This window comes from Cavia porcellus, unplaced genomic scaffold (genome assembly GCF_034190915.1).
Source record: "Cavia porcellus strain 051 isolate PalLab524CR breed Dunkin Hartley unplaced genomic scaffold, mCavPor4.1 scaffold_6, whole genome shotgun sequence".
NCBI classification, from domain to species: domain Eukaryota; kingdom Metazoa; phylum Chordata; class Mammalia; order Rodentia; family Caviidae; genus Cavia; species Cavia porcellus.
In genome coordinates, this window is record NW_026947489.1 from 1,915,725 (window position 1) to 1,937,314 (window position 21,590).

Below are 21,590 nucleotides of genomic sequence, written 5' to 3' on the forward strand. Positions count from 1 at the left end.
CAGCAACACTCAGATAGATAACAGGTTGAACCTCTACTCTAAAAACTAAAGGAGCTAGTGAGACCCAAAATATACAAAGCACCCTGAGAAAGGGAAAAGGGAGGAACTGTCTAATAAAGGAAAGCAGAGGACATTGTTAATAGTGTATCAGAATTTAAAAGTCAACAGTAGACTTATTATTCTGTTTAGTTTGATTTTATTTTGTTCCGGTTTGTCCACTCATACTAGATTTGAGGGCACAGACAGCTATCCCTAAAATAGCAGGTTATACCATGGTAACTATCCTCAATTTCCTATTAACTTAAACTGAAACCCTGTATTATTTACATTGCCTTAGTACGACTGATTTTATTTGAAGCTGATTTGTTAGACTGCTGTTTTGTTTGGACTGATTTTATTCGAATTTGGTATGCTTGATAGTATCAAGTCTAAGAGTAGAGGCAACCACTCTGAAGATGACAAGATGTAATAAGATACTCATTCTAGTTTGATTATTAACTGCTTTCGAAGTCCTACAATGTCTCCAAAATTGTGTTTTTATTAAAATAGCTATATAATGCTATGTTCAATTATATTATGTCTGATGATGTGAACAATTCTACTGAAAATAACAAAAGAAAGCATAGTAACTACTGTAGATCACCTAATATTATGACTTTATATGTCTTTTTCATTTCATGTTTCATTTCATTACAAATTTGTTTTGTTGCCTTGTTTTGATCTGTTTTTCCCCTATAATACAGGAAGGATAGGTATACATGTAGAGATTCACATATGGGGAGAATTTCTAAACAATTTACAGGAACAGATTATATAATGCATGATGTAATGAAATGATACTCTAAAGAAGAGGAGACACTAAGAAATCCAGTGCTAATTCTTGTTGGGAGCCGCAGCCCCGACCCCGGTCGCCTCACTTGGCGGACGTGAGGCCTGTAGTAAAGAGTGAAGCCTGAGGTAGATTACCCCTCCCATCGAGTACGTTAGTTTCCTGCTTACCGCGTAAACAACCCGCTCAACAATATAGTCTGCCTGGCAACTGATGATGTTAGCCAATCAGCTTGCCTTGCTTACTTTAACATGATTGGACACTGTATCCGTATATATACTGGTGCCACCCCTGGGGGGGGAGAAGAAGCCCAGAAGTAGAAGCCCAAAAGGAGCCGCGGGGAGCGGACCAAAGGAGGCTTCGGCTGGGAGCGATCCCAGGGCAGGCTGTACGGAGAAGGAAAATAAAAGAAAAGGTTGTCCACTGCCAGACTTTGTCGTGTGTCCTTCCTGCCGGCCGGGAGCGGACATCGACATTTGGAGGCCCGCCCGGGGACTGATCACCCCCGAGACGTGACAGCGGACAACGCTCCAGTACAGAGCTGCGAGACAGGTGAGTTGGGGATAAGCCTGGGCTCTGGGTGGCGCGCACCTACAGGGCTTTTAGACTCCCCTCAGGCTCACGCGTAAGTGGCGGATTCCTTGGGCCTCACGCGGTGAGTAACATATTAAAAAATGGGAAACATGCTAGGTAGCAACACTAAGAGCGAGGGTGGTTGTGGAGAAAGCTCTCAAGAGCTTACAAAAGTACGCAGGGTATTTGAGCAGGCCCAGTCAGGGAGCTCCCGAGAGGGGCCCGTCAAGGGGAACAAAGATGCTAAGGAGGAGGACGGGGCTCTAGCCTCGGAGTCGTCTGACTCCTAGGACGAGGGAAAGTTGAATGGCAAGGAGGCCAAAGAGACCAGCTGTCAGGAGCCTAAGTCGCTCGATAAGGAGTCACAGGGTTCTTTTCCAGCGTTGCGCCGCGAATTGCGCTCTGCTCAACCTGGTCTGCGGAGGAGTAGAGAGCTCCTGAGCGCTCCCCGGCGCGAGAGGGAGGCGATCCCTTGCCACGAGGCGGCCGCCTGGGAGCTCCCTCCCCTTTCGCCAGAACAGGAAGTGATGCACGGGCCCCCATTTTCCGCCCAATCACGGCCGCCGTCTTATGCTCCGCCGCCGGCGGGTCGGTATTTTTACAGGCGGCTTTGGCAGGGGGGACGCTTGTCTCATGAGGTACATCCACCTGGGATAGATAGTGGCCCCTACGGGATATTTCCTGTACAAGTAGCTATGGGCCAGGGACGCAATGCATGGGAGCCTTTTGAGATAAAGCAGATTAGAGAACTTAAAAATGCAGTTACAACCTTTGGGCCGACTGCGCCTTACACCATTGCCATGCTAGAGAATCTGTCTTCTGGGCCCCTCACCCCCGCGGACTGGATTCAGCTGGCAAAGGCGTGTCTGCCCTCGGGCAGTTACCTGGATTGGCGAGCCTGGTACGCAGAGTTCTCTGCAGAGCAGGCTGAGAGAAACGCCAATCGGGGAAACCGGGGGTGGAACAAAGAAATGCTTATGGGAGAAGGTCGGCACGCTGATGATCAGACTCAGTTCCCCGGCGCTGTCTATGAACAAATCAATGCCATAGGGCTCCGCGCCTGGAAGCAGGTAAGTGGTGCCGGAACAGCCTCCTTGTGTCTTTCAAAAATAATTCAGGGTACCACAGAGCCATTTGTTGACTTTGTGGCCCGAATGCAAGATGCTGCCGATAAGATATTTTCTGATCCGGGAGTGGCTCGACCGCTGGTAAGGCAGCTGATTTTCGAGCAATGTACAAAGGAGTGCAAGGCAGCGATAGCTCCTCATAAGAACAAGGACCTCAACGCCTGGATTAGGATATGCAGAGAGATAGGGGGGCCGCTCTCCAACTCGGGAGTGGCTGCTCTCCTGGCCGCGGCTGTACAGCAGAGGGGACCTCGCGGGTTAGAAGGGGAATGTAAGGCTAAAGGGTGTTTTGCCTGCGGGGAGCCAGGACACATTAAACGTCATTGCCCAAACAATGCAGATGCTAGGCCTCGCCCTAGGAATGAAGAACCATATGTTTGTGGGCGATGCAAGAGGGGATCACACAAAGCTGAGGAGTGTAGGTCGGTCTTTGATGCTCAGGGCAACCGTATTTGTGGACGAGATGCTAGAGGGCCAAAAAACGGCCAGAGGGGGCCCCCTTCACAGGCGGGCCCCCGCCCCAGAGACAGGACAGCTCAGGATGGCAGCCTTCAACAAGGGCCACCCCTGGGTCAGCAGGTGTGGACCTCAGTGTCGCCTCCAGACTTATACAGAAGGTCACCATTAGGACGGATGGCGTTAGGACCCTAAATGACATGCAAAAACTATTGGGAGACATTAATTGGATTAGGCCATATTTACATATACCAAATTCAGATCTCAAATCCCTGTTCGACCTTCTGAAGGGAGACCCAGATATAGCCTCCCACAGGAGGCTCACTCCTGAGGCAAGAGCTGCCTTACAGAGAGTGGAAAAAGCCTTAGGTGGGGCTACCTTACACAGAATTGAACCAGGGCGACCCTTTGATGTCTGTTTGCTACAGACTAGTCTACAGCCCACAGCGGTGATTTGGCAGAAAGGACCATTACTGTGGATACACCCTAAGGTCTCACCGGCAAAAGTCATAGAGCATTACCCGGAGGCAGTCGCTTCATTGGCCCTTGAAGCGCATGATAGAGCTGTCCAACATTTTGGCTCAGGACCACAAGCCATCCGAGTACCCTATACCGCCAGCCAGATCAAGACCCTGGCTGCCTGCATAGATACATGGGCCATTCTGAGATGTGTTTTCCATGGGGATATAAACAATCAATACCCTAAAGACCCTATCTTGTCATTTGTCACTCAGCACCCTATAATTTTTCCAAAGGTTACTGCCTCTGAGCCATTAGTCCCAGCAACTACAATATACACAGATGGCTCCAAGACGGGGATAGGCGCCTATGTGATCCTAGGCAAGCCCCCGGTTACCATACAATTTGAACCTGATCAGCCTCAGGTGGTGGAACTGCAGATCGTTAAAATGATTCTTGAACGGTTCTCAGAAGCCATTAATATTGTCTCCGATTCTAGGTATGTGGTCAATGCTATGCAAGTGCTTGAGACTGCCGGTTTAATTAGATCCACTTCCACAGTGGCTGGACTGTTCCTGTCTATCCAGACATTGCTTCAGAACAGACACCATAAGGTCTTCACCACCCACATAAGAGCACATACATCCCTGCCAGGGCCTATGGCACAGGGGAATGCGGCTGCTGACACTGCCACTCGCCCGTTATGGATTTTTACCTTACTAACACCAATCGAGCGAGCCCGTGCCTTCCATGATAAGTTTCATGTCAATGCCAGGACACTAGCAAACCATTTCCATGTTTCCAGAGCAGATGCACGAGATATCGTGCGACTATGTGACTCCTGTGCCACATACAAACCTGCCATACCGATGGGAGTAAACCCTCGAGGTTTGATCCCTGGTGATGTTTGGCAGATGGACATCACACATATACAGGAGTTTGGGACTCTTAAATATGTTCATGTTTCCACAGACACCTGTTCTCACGTCATATTCGCAACAGCAGAAACAGGTGAAAAAGTGTCTAATGTGATCAATCATTGCCTGGCGGCTTGGGCCGCATGGGGCAAACCAAAAATATTAAAAACTGATAATGGACCAGCCTATATAGGCAAAGCCTTCAATGAGTTCTGCAAAATGATGGAGGTTCAATTAAAACATGGTATCCCATACAATCCCCAAGGTCAAGGAATCATTGAGAGGGCTCATAGAAGCCTCAAAGAAATTTTACAAAAACAAAAAGGGGGAGTAGGCCAAGGCCTGGCCCCAAAGGCACGATTATCCATGGCACTATTCACACACAATTTTTTAAATTTAAATAATGATAATCGCTCCCCAGCTGTGGAGCACTGCAACCCTTCCCCCAACCATAAAGGGTGGGTGAAGTGGAAAGATGTCCTGACAGGACAATGGATGGGCCCGGATCCAGTGGTCAGCTGGAACCGAGGCGCGGTTTGTGTTTTCCCACAGGAATCGAGACGAAAACCACTGTGGGTACCGGAGAGACTGACACGGGCGACAAAGCCCTCGACTGAAGATCAGACCTGCCCTACCGGAGATCCATCACAGACCAACCAACAAGATGAATAGAAATAGCGGTAGCCCGAAATGGACAAGAAGATCCTCAGGCATATGCATGGCTCGCTCGCCTAGCCTACGACCGAGTCTAGGGGTGGTGAGCTTCCCACACTCCTCCTCTAAAAAATTATGACATAGCTGGGTAGGAGAGTCAATGACGGGTAAGAGCGTACTCCCCCGGTGCGACTCAACCTAAGCCAGGCCCTACCCCATCCTGCACGTAAGCCGCTGGACTGTTAGATGCTGCCCAGGTCTAAATTTCTCTCCGAGGGGATTTCTTTACGGAGAGGAAATGAGTGCAAGCTTGTGTGCATCCAGGTTCCGTCCAGTTTGTGCCTGGCCCTAGAAAAAGGACGAGGGCCTCAGGGCCTTGGCAGACCATGGGACGGCCGACCAGGGTCTAAGCCAAGGACCTACGGTGGGCCTACGCATAGGGCATAAGCCTCTGCACCCAGTCCAGAAAGGGCTACGATGCGCACATTTATAAAAAAAATTAAAAAGGGGGAGATGTTGGGAGCCGCAGCCCCGAGCCCGGTCGCCTCACTTGGCGGACGTGAGGCCTGTAGTAAAGAGTGAAGCCTGAGGTAGATTACCCCTCCCATCGAGTACGTTAGTTTCCTGCTTACCGCGTAAACAACCCGCTCAACAATATAGTCTGCCTGGCAACTGATGATGTTAGCCAATCAGCTTGCCTTGCTTACTTTAACATGATTGGACACTGTATCCGTATATATACTGGTGCCACCCCTGGGGGGGAAGAAGAAGCCCGGAAGTAGAAGCCCAAAAGGAGCCGCGGGGAGCGGACCAAAGGAGGCTTCGGCTGGGAGCGATCCCAGGGCAGGCTGTACGGAGAAGGAAAATAAAAGAAAAGGTTGTCCACTGCCAGACTTTGTCGTGTGTCCTTCCTGCCGGCCGGGAGCGGACATCGACAAATTCTGTAGCATTATGATATAAAATCTAGCAATACTATTATTCACTGTTCAGAGTAGTATTAGTCTAGTCTGTTATGTTCAATTTCAGCATACGTAAAGATAAGGACAGCTACCGTACGAAGAGAATGAGAGACATTATGGTAGTCATTATTGACTTCCCCAATGTCAGGTCTTAGAAGACCTAAAAAGTCTTCAGCATCCTGTTGTGATTAGATTAGTTCTATAATGTTCAGTATGTATTCAGTGTGTATGAAGATGGGGACAACTATTTGGAAGAAAACTAGAGACAATAAGACAGTGAAGATCTCCAGTGGACTTGCTTTGAAATCTGTTGTTTCTTAAAATTGTTTCCTTATGATCTGTTTTGTTATGTTTCAATCTTACCCTCTTTAAAAAAAAAAAAAAAAAAGACCTGCTCTGTATTCATGACCACTTGCTGGTGACTCACCTCCCCATTTGATCCCACTTTAACCAATTTTACCTGAGCAATTTTACTCGTGATCTTCGTGGTTGACCACACTTCTGTCCCATGTCATGCCCAACTTGCAAGTACCCATTTTTCCTCACCTTGGACCTGTAGTTTTGCTCTATAAAAATCCCTAAAAAAGGCAGTACTCTTAGCGACCCACTCAGAATCCCTTGTGTCTCTCGGTCAGAAGCTTTCTTTCTCTCAATAAATATATTCTACTCTTAAGCTCCACTGTTCCTAAAATTCATTCTTCAATTTTAGAGAACGCGAACTCATACCAGACATTTAGTAGGTTGGGTGTTTCTCTCCTATGTCATACTTACAGCAACAACCTTATTTCTGAACCACCAATATTCTACATTAGTCACTTTCCTATTGTTGGATAAAATACCTGAGACCCACAACTTTATGAGGAGAGGTTTCTTTGGCTCAGCCTCAGAGGATTAAGCTCATGGGACGCTGGCTCCAAGGCAGGAATGTCACGGCAAAGGGCAGAGTCAGGCGAAACTGCTTAGTTCATGGCAACTGGGAAGCAAAGCACCAGGAAAAAAGAACAGTAGAGGGCAGGGACCAGTTTTCAAGGTCACATCTCCATGACACACCCAGAAGTGTGCTTGACTATCCTCCTAGGTGGTTCCCAAGCCAATCAGGTTGACAGGCTTAACCGTCACGCTGCTCCAAGCCTACCTTGACTAAACTTCATCAATCCTGTTTCTATACATGCATACACTTGTTTCTATATATACATAGCGCTTACCGTAATGTGATTTGACTAAGCATTTATTTATTATGTGTATCTTTTACTGGAATATAAGCTCCAAGAGGGCAGAAATTTTTGTTTTATTATGGAATCTACAAATATGTTTGCAGAACAGTGTCTGCCTCATGTTAAGCACTCTGTAAATATTAAACATTCAAATTATTACCACTAGAACTTGGTTTTTTGAAAGAACAGCTTTACTAGATGCTTCAGGTTTCTAGATGTTGTTCCATTTGACACTAGATTTTTGTTGGAATCATATACAATCAATTCCCCAGTCTCTCCCCTCCTCTACCTACCCCCACTCCTTCACACACACACATGAATGACAGACCATAAGGAGCAGGAAAGATAGGTCTTTTGCAAATGGGAAGAGGACAAGAGATGGGAGGGACATAAAAAGAATTAAGATGCACATTTATAGGTACCAACTACCCACAATGAAAATATTTTGTACTACAAACGTGTACTAATAAAAAAAAAAAATCTGTTAGCGTCAAAGAAAACAAAAAAATAGAGTCAGGGATACATCTCAGTGGCACGGAGCCTGCCTGGCAAGCATGAGGCTGTGAGTTTAATTCCGGGTAACAAAAAGCAACAACAACAAAACTTGATTTTATAAAATCTAGTTCTGTATTTTATTATTTTTATTCTGGGGATCAAACCCAGGGCCTTGCACATGATAGGCAATAGCTCTACATTTTTTGTTTAAATGTTTTCAATCTGAGCTGATAGTCCATATTACTGCTAGCCAAGTGTGAAGGTATAATCCTGAAAATCAGGAGGCTAAGGCAGGAGGATCTCAAGTTGGAGGCCGGCCTGAAATACACAGAAAGATAAGGGGAAGGGGGCTCAGTGTAAATAAATAAATAAGAAGGCTGGGGACCTAGCCCAGAGCAAAAGGCTCTGGGTTTAAGCGTCAAAAAAATAAAAATAAAAGAATAAAACTTTGCTGAGAATACTCAGGGAAGAATATTAATCTAGCTTATCATACATTTATCAAATGCACTGAAGTACCTCTATTGAATAATTTACATAGAGAAATTCAAATATTTCTCATGCATATATTTTCTAATTAGAAATATATATGGACATAAACCTATGGTAATTTATTTGTTTAGCCTATCTGGAGATGTGTTGAGATGACAGATTTCACATACTTTGTTGAAAGAGGAAGCCAATTGTAGTACCAACATCTCCTGGGTCACAGGGTATGTGGTCCTGCTGAACTTTAGTGACCACGAGGACCATGAGACAAAACATGACAGGAACAGAAGTCTACCACAGATTGCATTGCTTTCTCTTTTCTTCATGGGCCACCTCATGAACTCTGTGGACAAGTGAACAAAACAGAGTGTGGAAAGCAGAGAAAAAAATAACATTTAACAAAAAGGGCCTTTTAAAGTTTTCATTTGAGACACAGTCTCAGTAAACTGCTAAAACTGGCCAGATGGGCTTAAACTTGCCGTCCTTCCTCCATTCCTCAGAACGCTGGGGTAACAGATGTGTAGTACCACATGGGGCTACATTTCGGGATCTCTGGTCCTACACTAACCACTGAATCCCAGAACCAACCTGCAGGATCCCCACTAACCCACCTAACCCACCTTCACTGACTAGCAAAGATCTTCCAGTCTTCAGGTTCCGAGGCCCTGGTCCCTAACGGAAGCAATGCAGCTGCCTATCTGCTAATCCCTGCAGCTACTGCCTCTGTTCCCGCAGGCGGCATTTACCAGATGCACACATCACGCTGAGCGCACTGCATACAATGGCGAGAGCACTGTCTGGCTAGGTATCACTTTAGTGGTAGAGAGCTTGCCTTGCACATGTGAGGCCCTGAGTTTGATCCCAAGCACAAAGTTCTAACAGGTGACAGCTTTTAGGCTTTAACAGGAAGTCAGACAAAAGACAAGTAAGGAGTCACAATGCACTACCATAATAACAGTGTGATCACTTTTCTGAGTTACTACCACTTCAAACAAGAATGGCCAGTGCTTGATGTGCCCCTGAGGTTCATCACGATTCTCACACACTTCAGTGAGACTATTCTTCCTCACCGTACTGATCTGGGACTTGGCATCACCTTGCTCAGGTCATTGGGAGGCAGGTTAACGCAGCACAGTGCCAGTTTTGAGTGTGGACCTGAAGAGGCCCCTGCTACTTCTGTTTGCTCCTCTGTAGCCCACCCTCACTACAGGACCAGAACACCTTGGGAGCCCACTGACCACAAGAGGGAAACACACAGAGCAGCACCATCCCTGTTAGGCCAGCCCGTGCACACACTATATGCGCTTATTTCCAGATGCCCCTACGGTCTCCACTGTGTCTCAACAGGCCTTCTACAGTGAGTGTAACGTGCCCCCCACAGGCGCTGGAAACTGGTCAGTGAGGCACTTGCCTGCCACGTGAAGGTACTGGATTCAACTGCCAGCACAGAGGAAAAAGAAAATTCTGTCATAATTTCTCAAAAACAAAAACCTGTATGCAGAGAACAGAAATCGCAGGTAAAATTGGATGATGAAGACATGGAAAGAGAAGAGAGCAGAGCAAAGGGGAAAAGAAAGGGAGGCAAGACAAGCTAAGTAGTCTGAAGTATTGCCTTTTTAGTTCCCAGATGCTAGCTGCATCGTAACTCCAGCATCCCTGAGATAGGAGTTAAAGGAATGGAAACCCAGGCAGGGACAGAGGAGCCAGGACAATGCATGAATGAGGTGGGAGCAGACAGCCATCTCTAGACACGGCAACATTAGAACACAAACAAGCACTTACACTGGCTCTGCACACCCTGCGTGGCCAGTTCTCCTGTGTACGTGCACGAGCCTCCCTTGCCCCTGAGCTCTTGCACACGGCCTCCCACTTCAGTCTGTGCACCTGCTGTCTGGCAGCCTCAAAATGTGTCTTCATATATGTTTGTTGTGAATGGAGCTGTGTGTAACTGGGCCTAAAGAATAAAGCCCCAGTCAGGGACGGTGGCATACAACTGCATCTCAGCTTTCTGGGAGGCTGAGGCAGAGTATCATGGGTCTGAGCAACATAGCAAGACCCTGTCTCAAAACATAAAATAAGGGGCTGGGGATTTAGCTCAATGGCACAAGCACCTGCCCTGCAAGCAGGCGGTCATGAGTTCAATCCCCATACCGATTAAAAAAAAAGAAACATAAAATAAAAACAAAGCTTTTGTAGGTAAAGAGGGAAAGACGGGTTGGAGAGAGGGTAGAGGGATGGCAAGAAAAAAAGGAAAGAATCAGTTATATCAAATAGGTACAAATTCCCTATGATTAATGTGATCATTATATACCAATAAAAATCATTTTCTTTGAAAAAAATACAAAATAAAAAAATCTGGGGAAGGCTGGGGATTTAGCTCAGCGGTGTAAGCGCCTGCCTGGCAGGTGTGAGGTCGTGAGCTCAATCCCCAGTACCAAAAAAAAAAAAAAAAAAAAAAAAATCTGGGGAAGGCTGGGGATTTAGCTCAGCGGTGTAAGCGCCTGCCTGGCAGGTGTGAGGTCGTGAGCTCAATCCCCAGTACCAAAAAAAAAAAAAAAAAAAACTGGGGGATGTAGCTTGTAGCTCAGTGTAAGGGCTCTGGGTTCAATCCCAAATCATGAAATACAAATAACAATGCTACCCATTAATAGCTAAAGCAATTCCAGATAACCCTAGCAAGGCAGGAGGCATCACAATCCCAGGTCTGAAGTTATGTTACAGCTACAGTGACAAAAACATAGCAGCATATAAACAGAAATAAGAACCAATGAAAAAGAACAGAGGAAGCAGAAATGACCCCAAACACATACATTCAACTATCTGATTTTGACAAAGGGATCAAAAACACATTGGAGGAAAAACAGCCTCTTTACTAAACGGTATTTGGAAATCTGGGTATACACACACACAAGATTAAGTCTAGATCCATGTATCTCACCATGTACTACACTAATATCAAAATGAATGAATGATCTAAATGTTACAACAGCAACAGATAAATCTGGAAGCTAACACAGATAAAACCCTTAAAGACAGAAGCGCAGGCAAGGACTTTCAGAACAGAACCCCAGTGGCACAAAAGGTAACACAAGCAGCTGGGTGGTGATGCACGCTGTGATCCCAGCACTCGGGAGGCTGAGGCAGGAGGATCACTCAGAGTTTGAGACCAGCCTGAGCTACAAAGTGAGCTCAAGGCCAGCCTGAACTGTATAGTGACACCCCGTCTCAAAAAGATAAAAAAAAGAGAAGGTAGTAACAAGAGTCCACAAATGAGAACAAACTGAAAAGATTCTGCACAGCAAAAGAAACAACCAACGGGGAAAGGACGCAACCTACAGAATGGGGAAATTATGTTTGCTAGCTACTATCACAAAAGAACTCAAAAAACTAGATCTCCCCCAAAATAAAAGACCCAAACAAAAAATAGGCAACTAAAATGACCAGACATTTTTCAGAGAGAGAAGTACAAAAGGCTAATAAATACATGAAAACAGGCTCAACACTGCTGGCTAAGAGAAATGCAAAGTGAAACAACACTGAGACTCCACCTTACCCCGGAAAGAACAGCCACCATCAAGCAATCATCTAATTAAATGCTAGGGAGACTGCGGAGGGGGCCCTTCTACATGCTGCTGGGAATGTAAACTAGTAAAGTCACTGTGCGGGTGGCAATTCCTCAGACAACAAAAACTGTAAATTCCAGTTGGCTCAGCTATTCCCCTTTCAGGACTATTCCTGAAAGAGTTAAAATGTCACTCAGTGATCCATGCACACCCATGTTTATAGCAGCACAATTCATTATAGCTGGATCTTGGAAGCAGCCTACACACCCATGACCAGACAAATGGAGCAAGGCAGGGCGGCACACGTCTGCATCCCAGCACTCAGGAGGGAGGCCGAGACAGAAGGACTGCTGAGTTTAAGAGCACCTCAGGCCACAAGAGCAAGTTCAAGGTCAGCCTGCACTACCTCGTGAGAACCTGTCTCCAAAAGCAAACAAGCAAACAATCACAGGGACAAATGAAATGCACTATATATTTATACACAACAGAGAACTACTCTGCTGTAGGGATAAACTTGAGTTATTTGTTGGTAAATGGATGTACCTTGAGAACATAGTGTTAAGTGAAAAAAATCAGACACACAAGTTTAACATGTTCAGGATAGGATTGTAATTCATATGTCTCACTGCCACATGTCTTGAACCACTGCTATGTAATAAAATTAAAAAGTCACCCAATGGAACAGGCACCCATATACTGTATGACCAGCTGTTCAAGCCAGCAGGAAGATGTTAAACATAATTTCTTCTGTATGAGAAACCCAAGATATGGGTAAAGAGCAAAATAAAAGGCAAATAATCTTTTCCAAACAGGAAGGGGAACAGGAAGAGAAGGAAGACAAAGGGGACAAAACAAGAATTAAGATATGCTGTGTTACAAACATGCACCAACTCCCCACCAGCAATGTAATCAGGTACTGCAAATATAGACTAATGAAGTTTAAAAACAGAGCCATTGCAGTCAAATGTTCTAGAATCCACAAAATAAAATACTATCATTTGCAAAAACAATACTGTTTTATCTATAAATCTATTTCCAGTATAGTGAATAACAACAGCGCCACAAATCCAATTTCAGTCTTTACTCACATGTGCCTGACTTTCAGAAACGGACACACGACTCCCTAACTGCTTATACCAAGTAACAGCCCGCGCTTTCACTGAGCCCCAGCTAGGTACACGCACTGCCTGCTGCCCGACTTCTGCCGGCCAGCATACTCCGAGCGAATGGCCTCTCTGCTCTGCTCCCAATGCTAAGACCCTGACACCAAGCAACGCCTGCTGCACCAGCGGGCGCCATGTGATGGCCCCTGTGTCCATCATGTCCTGCCAGCTTGGGAGCTGTCATCACATCTTCCTCAAGACGCAGAGACACAGCACCCCAGGGCTGCTGGCTCTTCACACTCTCTCCTGAGCAGTGTTTCCGTTCCCCTGCTGAATAGAGGTGACTAAGAAACTGCTATCCATCCTACCTTCCCATTGTCAGTGTCACGCCACGAAGCGGTGACCAAAACAATGCATACACGCTGGGTGTGGAGACACAGGCCTGCAATTCCAGCACCAGAAGGCTGAGGCAGGAGAATCACTGAGTTTGAGACCAGACTGAGCTACAGCGAGTTCAAAGCTAGCTGGTATAAGTGCCTGCCTGGCAAGTATGAGGTCATGAGTATGATCCCTGGTACTAAAAAAAAAAAAAAAAAAAAAAAGACCCTGCTCATAAAACCAACCAACCAAAATCCAAATAAGAACAGCAACTTGTTATAGTGGCACACACCTGTAAATCACAGCACTCAGGAAGCAGAGGCGGGAGGGTCCCTGAGAGTACGAGGCCAGCCTGGGATTCTGAGCTCAAGATCAGCTTAACTGGGGATTGAGCTCAGTGGCATAAGCGCCTGCCTTGCAATCGTGCAGTCGGGTTCAACCCCTGGTACAAAAAAAAAAAAAAGATCAGTTTAATCTACAGAAGTGAGACCTACCTCAAAAAACAAATAGCAACAAATGTACATAACAGATTTTTGTTAATTTTATTCTAAGGTCAATGAAAATTAACTGTTCCTAACTTTACAAAATTTCACAAATGAATATTTTCCGCAGTTAGTTTTTGGATGGTACTCAAAACCTATTTCCTTGTTTCCTCTTTTTAAAAATCTATTACTACAGAAAATTTCAAACATACAAAGTAGAAAGAAGGCCTTTTTTGGACTGGCTGAGTTATCATCACAGTGTATGTAGCCTTGAGAACCCAGGGCAGGCCACCTCTCTCCCGCTCACTTCATTTCCCAGCAAGCCTCCTGACAGCCAGCAGCTCAGTGTCACCACTGTGCCCACCCACGGCCTTCTCCCCACTCCCATGACAGGTCGGCCTTGCCTGCGCCTCAGGACCCGGGGTGCTCTGCACTCGGCCGGACAGAGCCAGAGCAGGTGGTGCCGACTCCTGACTACCTGCTCTTCGGCCACTGAAGTCAGGCAGCTTCAAACGTTTCACTCTCAATTCCTGTTCAGTCTTCAGAGAGAACTATCATAAGAGATCCTTACAGTCACTGTGGTTCTTCATGGTGGCTTCCCCTCCATGAAAACACTCATTTATGGAAGCAAGTTTCATGTAAGCTTTCTAAAGTTAAAGTTATGGAGGGAGGGGAAGGAAAGCTGAAGTAAAGGAATTAAGATGTGTTCCGTGTATGCACCAATTCCCCACGATGAAAGTGCTATGTACCGCGGATACATACTAATAAAATAGAACTAAGATGACTTGCAGTTTGTCCATGCAGAACCTATGCGGTGGTAGGGGTAAGGGTCAGGTAGAGGTCTGGGTACACAAATACAGTAGCAAATCTGCAAGCCTTCGAATTGTAAGGCAGGCTCCAGCCACTAAACAAAGAACAGGAATGATCCCCCTGGGGACTTACAGTCTGAAAACAGGGCATCGGTGGGACTGCTCAGAGAGGAACGCTCTGCTTCGCCGTCCTGAGATCTGGTAACAGTTTGCTTCCCCTCTGGAACCGAAGGTTGATCACAGCCGGGAGTCTGCACAGAGATTTGTATTTGTAAGGATTATCCATAAAGCAAACAGACAGCTGAACAAGAAAACTTGCTCAATTTCACTTCAAAAAAGTTCCTGAACCAAGACGACGGTCCACCTGCTACCCTGCCCACCTTACTTCTGAGAGGACCCGAAGAGCAATGTCTCAGAGCCTGTAACTGCTGTCTGCCTGCTGCCATCAGCACAGCCAACACCGGGAACAGCTGTCATGGGCCAGGCACTGGAGTTCTGAGATGGGCAACGTTCCCTGCTCTCAAAGATTCCACAGATGCGGACTAGAAATTCTCAAAATAACCTATTCAAATCTTAAACAATGCTAAAGACTCAAAATGCAAACTGATGTACTTGATTCATGTTCTTCTGTAACGTGGAGAATGGGTACCCTAAGGAGCAGGTTTAAAATGGAATATTCTAACAGGAAAACCTATCCTCAGGCTCTCTCTGCAAAATGACTAACAGTGAGCAACACAATCATCAAAGTTAGCAAAATTGTAACAACTGAACGTCTTCACTGGTGGGAGCTCCAAACCTTTTTAAATTTTTATTCTGAGACAGGATCTCTCTCACAAAGTTGCCCAGAATGGATTCAAACTTGTGACCCTCCTGCCTCAGCCTCCCAGACGCCTGGGATTACAGGCATACTCTGCCACATCCAACTTTCATGGAAGTTTTTAAAACACTTCCTTCAGTGCTGAAGAGAAAAGGAAGCCCAGGACAAAATCAGTAGACAGTCCCCAAAGCAAGACTGTCCACATCTAGCTCAAGGTAACACCAAGCACAGAAAGAAACTATACTAGGGTAGAAAGGTTCTGCGTTCTAAGTATTAGTCTCATTAACATGCATGAAATTAGCTTTTTATTTGAAGCACTTCCAGAACGGTTTCCTCATAGATTTTGGACAAGTATCCCTAGCTGTCCCCATGTTGTTTCTAAGGCCAGCTGATGCCATGAGAAAAATCCTACACTGAGAGTTTATTTTTGAGACTGGATCTAAGTCACCAAGTCACACGGCCTGGGCTTCAGTTTACAGACCTCCTGCCTCAGCCTCCCAGGGTGACAGGATCACAAGTCTGCACCACCATGCCCTGCCACACGTACAGACATTCCTGGTTTAACAACCAACTTAGGTTCCTCCGGCCAGGTCGTTGGCTGACTCAGTCACTGACTGAGGAAGGGCACGCATAGTAGTATGCACACAATTCTGAACACACGGTCAAAGGAAATTCCAACTGGATGACTGTGCTTTTATTTCCACAACTCTTACATGCAGCACTGTAATGTTTCACAGAACATAAAACTGCAGTAGTGTACTGCACAGTACAGTTAGCAAAAATGAGTCCTGTATAAACAAGGGGTACTGTACAAAAAGGGACACTGAAGCTCTATCAACAAGATGGACAGAACTGCACCAAAGGGAAAAAGGCCCTTGGTCCAAACGGCACACCTCAATCCCACAGCATCGCATCGCACAGTAGGGCATTAAGTCGGGGATCTGCACACGTTTAACCCTGTCACAGTCCTTCTGACATCTTACCTACACGGGCCTTGGAAAGATACATGGATGGGCATCTGATGAGAACAGGCACAGAGGCATGAAGCAATGTGTCATGCAGGGGCGGGAAGCACAACTGAGGACCCAGCCTTGGTCTCGCCTCCAGCCTCTGCCTTTCCCCCGGAGTCTCCAGAGGTGGGACCAAGAGAACTGGCAGCTCAAATCAGGCTTCCAGCGGGGCTGGGTTTCTGCCCTGTCTGCTCTAACAATGGCTTACCATTCTCATCACCCAAAGCAAACAGCAGTGCCAGCAATGGCTGATGGACTGTCTTAAAACACAGCCTCACATTTCTCTGCATGACCACATCCCGACCTCCTGACCCTCACCCAGCTCAGACACAAACTGCTGCCAGCCTATGGTACGAAACACATCTCTGAGAGCCCTATTATGTTAACGTATTAAAGCACCAATAACCTATCTTGAAATAAAATTATTGGCTATTACAAAAAGAGAAAGCTGAGTATAGTGGTGTAGGCCTGGAATCCCAGCATTCATGAGGCTGAGGCAGATCATTGTGTGTTCATGGCCTGCCTGGACTACAACGTGAGTTCAAGGCCAACTGCATAGTGAGACCCTGTTTCAAAAAACCAGGAAAGGAAAGGAACGGAACAGAAAGGAAAGGAAAGGAAAGGAACGGAATGGGAACGGGAACGGGAACGGGAACGGGAACGGGAAAGGGAAAGGACACCTCTGACAATCTCATTTTTTGCTTAAAAATTTAGAGGCCAGGAGCGTAGCTCAGTAGGAAAATATATTATGTTTAGCATAAGTTAGGTAGGCCCTTGGGTTCAGTCCCTAGCACCAAAAAACAAAAATTTAGGATTAGGACTCCAGGTTTACAGCAAAAAACCCAAACTCCTCAACAGTACACTGCCCTCGCCCCAGGTCCTCCCGAGGTCGAGAGGGCGACACACTTCCACCCGAGCTTCCGCCCACTCTCCCTCCTCTGCATTTCTTCCACTGTAAAGAGTCCAGGCCCAAAGGCACCACATTCGCCACCCTCCCACCTGCACCTCTTTCTGGACACCTACCTTCTAATTCCCATCCCAGCCCTCACACACACACTCACCCCTTTCTCGCGGCTCCTATGAACTAGCTTACCAATCTGCTTTACTCAACCAGTAGAGACGGACTGAGGATGGACTATTATTTAGGTGCACGGGGACAGCACTAAATGGCACAGACCAACACTCTGTCCACGGCTGGACGAAAGATGAGACAAGAAACAAAATAAAGGCAATGCAAAGTGCTCAACACCATGCTGAAAATAATGCATGTTAAGGGCACCGGGAAATTGGAAGGCTGAGGCCTGCTGAGGAGGCAAGGCTGAGCTAAGACCTGAGAGAGACGGTAAAAAACAAAGCAGCAAGAAATACAAGTGCTAAGGCTCCAAGATGTGAGGTGTGCATTTTTTCCAAGGAAAAGAAATGCCAGCACGGCTGACCTTGTGTGAGCTGTCACATGGAATACCACAGTAGGACAGGCAAGTGACTATCAGACCATCTGAAGGGCCCTACAGACTGCACACAAGTCCACAAGACATGAAAAGGACCTACAACCCATTTATTGGCCAGGTTATAACTTTTCATCCCCACCATCGAAGTACAGACACTCCTTATTTCGCAACCTGTTTAACTACCATTTGAAGTTACGACCAAAGGGCACTGTTTGGTCGGACCCACCAGTCAGTCATACCATCCCTCTTTTATTTTGGTTCAGTTCTGTATGTACTGGTGATAGCCTCAACGTCTTTTTTTGGTACCGTACACCTTGTTTATATAATACTGTAATTTTTACTAGTTTTACTATACACTACTGTGGTTTTATGTTATGCATCACACTACTGCATGTAACAGCTATGTGAATAAAAGTCATCAAAGTGGAGCTTCATGTGACCATTTCTTTGTTCTAACTATTATAATATACATTCTATATACAATTTCTCATTTACCAACCAATGACTAGGCCATCATGCAAGGAATGTCTATTTTCTTTTGGGTTTATCCACATAAAACAAGTATAATTAGATATGCAGGAAAGCTTAATGAGGAAAATGTTCTCATCTTATACAAAGACAGAACTTTCATCTCCCAGTGTCAAGTAGGGACTTTAAAAAGTTTTAAAAAAACAAATTGTATCATGCACAGATACAAATTCTCTATGATAAATGTGATCGCTATATGTATATATCTAAAATGCACCAATAAAATTTAATGTAAAAAAAGTTTTATTGTGTATATTGAGGTTTGCAATATGATACTACAGGAGATTTCTTCAGCTCAGAGTTTGTAGAGGTTCAGTCATTAGTGAGCTGGCTCCAAGCAGGTGGCATGGCACAGGGCCAGCAGTTCAAGGTGGCAGAAGACAGGAAAAGTAGCAAGAGCAAAAAGGGGAGGGCAGGCCTCTTTTCCCCTCTTGTGCTGTACACAGGCTGCCAGCCTCCAGGGGTGCAGCACTCACATCATCTCCTTGTGGGCCTGGAACAGGCTGAAGTGTTCACAAAGTGAGCACCAGGTCCTCACTGAGTCACTTAAACTTCTAAAGTGCACACAATGTATCCACCATTGTAATGACAATAGCTAAAATCTACTTAATAAAAAATCCTCCTATCATTTCATTAGTGTCACCTTACAGTTAGATCCCTCCTCTTAGCCTACATATCTGCTACTTTGTAGCCTCTGACTTACATCTCCATTTTCCCACCATCACCACCAACTGGCACAACACACCAACCCAATAAACTGGAATGTAAAACGGACCTATGGAAAAACAATATAATCAATCAGGTGCTTTAAATATGACTAAATCTTTTTATATAACAGAAAGCTAATTAAATTTTCTTTTACTATTTTATCTCCCTAGTAATAATGGCCAACTGTACCTCACAGAGCTTAGACAGGGACACTGCCAGTTGGAATAAGCCCACTGTCCACCTTAGAGGAATGTAGGCTGCATTTTATTTAGGTCAAGAGCAGTTCCAGAGGAGGTGCCAGCAGACCACAGAGGAGACACACAACCTCAAAAGCCGGCCAAAAAACACCACAAAAAGAGCCTTTCTGCCTCTAAGAGACATTTTCTCAGTTCTGCTCCAATAAAGAGGTCCCTCCCAGGTTTACCAATAAATCTGCTTAGGCTGTTGAGTTCCAGTACCTTCTGCCCCACTCAGTTCTAGTAATTTTAATACATCTTTGTTTTATTTTTGAGACAGGGTTTCTACTATGCAATTCAGACTGGCCTTGAACTCTAGGCTATCCTCCTGCCTCAGTCTCTTGAGTGCTGGGATTACAGGTGTACACCATCTTGTCCAGCTTCATACTTCATTTTTACTCTACACAATAACCAGAAGGTTTCATTCCTACTTCACAGTTAGCAAAACTGAATCTCCCAGGGGTAAGGTAAGGTGCAGCGGGCCACTCTGAAAGTGAGTGAAAAGACTATACCTCTGGCATTCGCAGCACGCTGAAGGCTGAGGCAAGAGAATCACAAATTCAAGCCTATGCTGGGTAGTTTAGGGACTCAGTAAAATCCTATCTCAATTGGGATTTTTTTTTTTTTTTTTTTTTTTTGGTGGCACCAGGGATTGAACTCTCAACTTGTGCTTGCTGGGCAGGTATTTATGCCACAAAACAAAGACTGGGATGTAACTCAGTGCAACAGTCCTAGATTCAGTTTCCAGTACAAAAACACACACACACACAGGTGCTCAACAACAAATCTTAAGGAGTTCTGCTTGATTTTTACTGCTATCTAAAATTAGGTTTAATTTGTTTCACCTTGTCATTTGGCTAATTATTTTAAAATCTGTACTTATAAATACAACACAATTTAATCTCCAACCCTAACTTTACATTAGTTACAAATTAAAATTTTAATCCACATGTAAATATAACATGGTCTCTCTTTTCAAACACAGAGACGATTTATTCATTCTCAGTTCCTCATAAAAACTACCCTTTACTCCCACTTAAAGTTTTAAACCCTGGCAGAGTACCTCCAGCCTGGAAAGGAAAAAAATACAGAAGTAGGTGACAAGACTGTGCAAAATTACTCAGTATTTTTTAAACGATGGTTACAGCCTCCATCCTCGTTGTACTAGCAACCTGCTCAGTAGAGCACAACGTAATGCTCTCACAAACCACTGACTAGAACGAAAGATCTCAACCCTCATATTTCCTCATAAAAGCACTAATTGAATTAAAAACCTCAAAATAAAAGACCCAATCAAAAAACTGGGCACCAGAAATGAATAGCACTTCTCAAAAGAACCACAGGTGGCCAATAAGGAAAAAAATGTTACTCTTGACGGGCTATTAGCAAAAAGCAAATTAAAACAACACTGATACCATCTTATTCCAGAAAGAATGGCCATCATCCAGAAATCAAATGAATGCTGGAGAGGCTCCAAGAGAGGGGGGACATTCTACATTGTTGGTGGGAAGGCAAACGAGCACCTTAGAGATTCCTCAAAAAACTAAAAACACAAATCCCATACGACTCAGATATTTCCGTTTCGGATATCTTCCCAACCCAGATAAAGGTATCAAATTGCCGTGAAACTTGCATGCGTATGTTTATAGATGTACAATTCATAGCAACTAAATCCTAGAAACAGCCTGCATGCTCAACAACAGATGAATGGATAAAGAAAATACAGTATTCATATACCGGGTACCATTCCTCTGAGATACAGAATAAAGAAGTCTTCTGTTGGTAAATGGGAACACCTTGACATTATTAAATAAAATAAGTCAGACACATAAGTTTTATAGCATGGTTTCTCTTATATGAGAATCCCAAAGTAGAAATAAACATCAAAATAAAAGGCGCCTACTAGGAGGCAGGGAGATCTTTTTAGAACGGGAAAAGGAACAGGAGACGGAGGCAGGTGTCGGGGGGAAAGTGCTAACCCGGCACAAGCTACACAGAACTCAGAGAAACAGAACTTAAGATGCAGTCCTGTATCAAGTGTGCTAACATTCTAGTAAAAAAGAGTAACAATAATAATAGAAGCACAAGCGAAACTAAACTGAGTTTTGCGCTGCATGAAGAGGAATTAAAGACTCGTTCTACAGAAGTTAAGAGTGAACACTGTCAAGTTCAAAACGTTACACCTGACTGACCGCACCTTCGAGAGTCCTCGAGGCAGAGGAGCCCGCTCCGCAGCGCCGGCGGCGCAGCCCGGGCCGCCCGCGAGCCCCGCCGGGCCCCGTCTCGGCCCTCGCCGGCCGTCTCGGCCCGGCCGCCGCGCCGGGAGCGCTGCGCGCAGG

At 45.3% G+C, this 21,590-nt stretch overlaps 1 protein-coding gene across 6 annotated transcripts in view; it reads right to left on the reverse strand.

The window, feature by feature from the left end:
* Positions 1-21,590, reverse strand: part of Nipa2 (NIPA magnesium transporter 2) — a 39,050-nt gene extending 17,460 nt beyond the window's left edge. For 3 of the 6 annotated variants that reach the window (XM_063249809.1, XM_063249807.1, XM_063249803.1), the window contains exons 1-3: positions 21,449-21,590; positions 14,638-14,755; positions 13,506-13,655 (exon numbers count right to left, since the gene is read on the reverse strand). The gene's annotated coding sequence lies outside the window, so the exon portion shown is untranslated. Of the gene's footprint in view, positions 1-8,342; positions 8,513-13,505; positions 13,656-14,637; positions 14,756-21,448 lie in introns of all 6 variants that reach the window. The other 3 variants (XM_063249805.1, XM_063249804.1, XM_063249806.1) reach the window with 3 other exon arrangements.